Source organism: Orycteropus afer, unplaced genomic scaffold, assembly GCF_000298275.1.
Source record: "Orycteropus afer afer isolate SDZICR_OR568_19922 unplaced genomic scaffold, OryAfe1.0 scaffold00050, whole genome shotgun sequence".
Classification (NCBI taxonomy): domain Eukaryota; kingdom Metazoa; phylum Chordata; class Mammalia; order Tubulidentata; family Orycteropodidae; genus Orycteropus; species Orycteropus afer.
In genome coordinates this window covers 11,287,474-11,291,840 of record NW_006921637.1, presented here as the reverse complement: position 1 = coordinate 11,291,840, position 4,367 = coordinate 11,287,474, and positions in this window count along the sequence as shown.

The following is a 4,367-nucleotide window of genomic DNA, read 5'->3' as shown; positions in this document are numbered from 1 at the left end:
GGAGGGTTGACGAAAGAGGGGGAGGCCTTCAGGGAGATGGATTGATACAGTGGCTGCCATGATGGGCTTGAGTATAGCAGGGATTGTGGGGCTGGTGCGGGATCGGGCAGTGTTTCATTCTGCTATGCATGGGGTCGCTATGAGTCGGAAACGACTTGACGGCACTTAACAACAACAACAATGTAAGAAACCCATCCCATTTTTTTCAAGTGGGAATTACTTAAACATGCCTTCCATAGATAGGTGAGCCAGGACTACCTATTCAACCCCACCATCCCACACTGTGGATGATTGATACAAGAATGGCACAAGATCTAAGCTCATACAATCAGACTTCTCCCTGATAATTTTCTATCATAACTATTGGAGGACTGCAAAATTTGATGGATGAGAGGCATGGATTCATACTCTTCTCAGAGAGAGCTTTTCCAAGAGACAGAAACACAAAAAAACACAGAGCCTTCAAGATATCTTTTGTGACCCTCAAATTAGTAATACCTGAAGCCTATTATTAGTGGGTTTTTTTTTTTATTTTTTTAACTACATGAGCCAATAAGTTGCTTACTTCATTTGTCAGAGTCAGTTGAACATTTTGATTATACATAATTTGATAATACATAATCATAGCTAAGTATTTTTCAGGCCATTCATCTGCTCATGTGTTCTCTAGGTCCTGGTTCCCAGTCCTCTATCTCTCTGTTGAAGACCCTCTCATCCTTCATGAGCAGCCAAGTGTGACCATCCTAGAATGGAGTACACTCTATTCCCTGGACTTCTATATCCTTCTACTGCAAGAATACATTCTTTCTGCACCATCTGTGCTATGTGAGTTGCTTATGTACATTCTCCCTTGGTAAGGTTATGCTGTCTGAGAAGTTGTGTGTTTTTCATCTTTGTATTGCTTCAACTCATGGAGATCCAATATACAATAGAATGAAATTCTGCACAATCCTGCATCATCTTCACAATTGTTAGTATGTTTGATTCCACTCTCACAGCTATTGTGTCAATCCATCTCACTGAGGATTGCCCTGGTTTTCACTGGCCCTCTAATAAACTTGAAATCACTATAAAACAATTCTTCTCTGCACACACAGAGTCTCCATGAATTGGAACTGACTAGATGGTAATCAACAGCAACAGCAAGTCTATTTTACCAGCTCTTGTTGACTAGTTTTTTAAGTCACACAAAAGCAAAACATTCTAAGACTAGAGCTTATCATAAAGATGCATCTTAAGACTTCTAGTTAAGATGGTGGCCTAGATAGACACACTACAACAGCCCCCTCCAACAAAGACTTGAGAAACTAAGTAGAAAAGACACAGACAACAATCTCAGATCATCAAACAGAAGTTTGAAGAATTGGACTGAGCACTGATTAGAAAGAGAGCTAGAATGGAAACATCAGGAACAAGGAGATTCTCAGACTGCCTGTGCTTGGCTTGCCAGCCTGGCACAGTGTGCTTATTTTAAGACAACAGCAAACACATCCCTGAGTAAACAGAGAGAAGTGCCACTAGAGCAAAGTGAGACAAACTTAGTCATTGAATCTTCAGGATAGGGAATTGATAAAACAGGAAGTGTGCATGACTATAGTGTGTATAACTATAGGAAGGATGTGGGAGCAAATAATACAAAGAATCAATACAATCTAAAGAGAAAGGGAAGAATCTAAGTTTCAGGTATATCAAAGTAAAACCAAACAAAATAAATAAAAATAGAGACAAACAAACATATAATCAATAAAGAAATACATAAAATAGAACCTTAATGTTTCAAAGACAGTTGTTGTTGTTGTTGTTATGTGCCGTCAAAGACAGTAGTCAATCAAAAATCATATAAAGAAACAGGATAATATGGTTCAAGGAAGCAAGAAGGATAAAGAGACAAAAGAGGTTACAGTTCTGAGGAAGAATTGATAATAGAGCTACCTGAAAAAGACTTCAAAACACTAGTATTAAGCTTCCTCAAAGAGAATAAGAAAAACATGGAAAAAATTCTACATGAATTCAGGAAAACAATACAAGAACAAAATGAAAAACTCAACAAAGAAAAGAATCCATACAAAAACAACAACTACAAATTCAGAAGCTTAACAATAAAATAACAGAACTAAACAACTCAATGGAAGGACATAGTACTAGGAATGAAACAACGCAAGGAACAATCAGAGAAATAGAGAACAAAACCCATGATATTACTCTGTATGAGGAACAAACAAAAAAGGTTGAAGAAACATGAGGAAACAAGTTATGCAGGACACCATTAAGAGGAACAATGTACAAATAAAAATCTCAGAGGAAGAAAAGAGGGGAAAATTAGAGTGAATTTTCAAAGAAACAATGCATAAAACTTCCCACATATCATAAGACAAGATTTTTATCCAAGAAGCTCATTGAACCCCCAAATGAGATAGACACCAAGAGAAATTAATTGAAATATATCATAATCAATGTTCCAGACCCAAAGACAAAAAAAGAATTTTGAGAGTAGCATGTGAGAAGTAAAATATCACCAAAAGAGGCTACAATAAGAAAAAAAAAAGCTGATTTCTCATTAAAAATTATGCAAGTAAGAGGACAATGGGATGATATATACAAGGATCAGAAAGGAAAGAATTGTCAAGCAAGAATTTATATCCAGGAAAATTTTCATTCAAAAATTAGGAAGAAATTAGAAGATTTTCATATAAGGAGAAATTTAGGGTATTTGTAACCCCAGGGTAGCCCTACAGAAATTATTAAAAAGAGTCTTTCAGATAGAAAACATATGACAGCAGACAACAACACAAGGTAAAGACAAGTGATAGCATGATGGCATTACCATTCCATATAAAGACATCACAACAGTAATGCAAAGTTAAAAAATGATTACAGGAATTCTGAGATGCAACGATATAATCATCCACAACATCAAAACAAAAGGGCAATGAATGGTGTGATTATAAAATTTCCATATGATGAGGAAGTTAAGGTAAATTTAAAATATAATAGACTGTTTTAAATACAGGATGTTAAAGGTAAACCATATGGTAACTGCAAAATAAATAAATCTACCTACCAAAAACAAAGAAGAAAATAAAAAAAAGATTCAGCAAACACAAAACAAACAGAACAAGGAGCTACTGCATGGTTTGAAGCAGGAAGGGAGTGTGTCAGAGTTGTAGCCTTTCACCATACTTATTCAATCTATATGCTGAACAAATAATCTGAGATGCTGGACTATATGAAGAACAATGTGGCATTAGGATTGGAGGAAGACTCATTAACAACCTGTGACATACAGACAACGCAACCTTACTTGCCAAGTGACGATGGCATCAAGATAAAAGATTATAGTGTTCAGTATGGATTACACCTCAACATAAAGAAAATGAAAATACTCACAACTGGACCAATAAGTAGCATAATGATAAATGGAGAAAATATGGAAGTTGTCAGGGATTTCATTTTACTTGGTTCCACAATAAACACTCACAGAAGCAGCAGTCAAGAAATCAGACATCGTATTGCACTAGACAAAAGACCTGCAAAAGACCTCTTTAAAATGTTAAGATGCAAAGATGTCACTTCAAAGACTAAGGTGTGCCTAACCACACCATGGTGTTTTCAATCACCTCATATGCATATGAAAGCTGGACAATGAATAAGGAAGACTGAAGAGGAGTTGATGCCTTTGAATTGTGGTATTGGTGAAAAATACTAAAAATACCATGGATTGCCAGAAGAATGAACAAATCTGTCCTGGAAGAAGCACAGTTGGAATGCTCCTTAGGAGCAAGAATGGGCAGACTTCATCTCCCCCACTTTGGTCAGGTGGTCAGAAGGGACCATTCTCTGGAGAAGGATATCATACTTGGTAAAGTAGATGGCTAGCAAAAAAGGGGAAACCCCAAACAAGAAGCATTGACACAGTGGCTGCAACAATGGATTTGTGTATAGCAAGGATTGTGAGGATAATTCACGGCCAATCACTGTTCCTATTGTACGTAGGGTCACTATGAGTCAAAGTCAACTTAACAGCACCTAAGAACTGCAACAAAAGCACAAAAAAGAATAACAATAAACAAAAGGAAAAGAAAGGCCATATAGAAGAAGAGTTCAGCACAGAAGGTCAAGAAGAACAAAGTAACCATGAACATAACAAAAAGTATAATGAAACGTTGTTGTTGTTAGGTGCCATCACATAGCGACCCCATGTACAGCAGAATGAAACACTGCCTGATCCCATGCCAGCTCCATGCTCCCTGCTATACTTGAGCCCATCATTGCAGCCACCGTGTTAATCCATCTCGTTGAAGGCCTTCCCCTTTTTCATTGACCATCCACCTTACCAAGCATGATATCCTTCTCCAGGGAATGGTCCC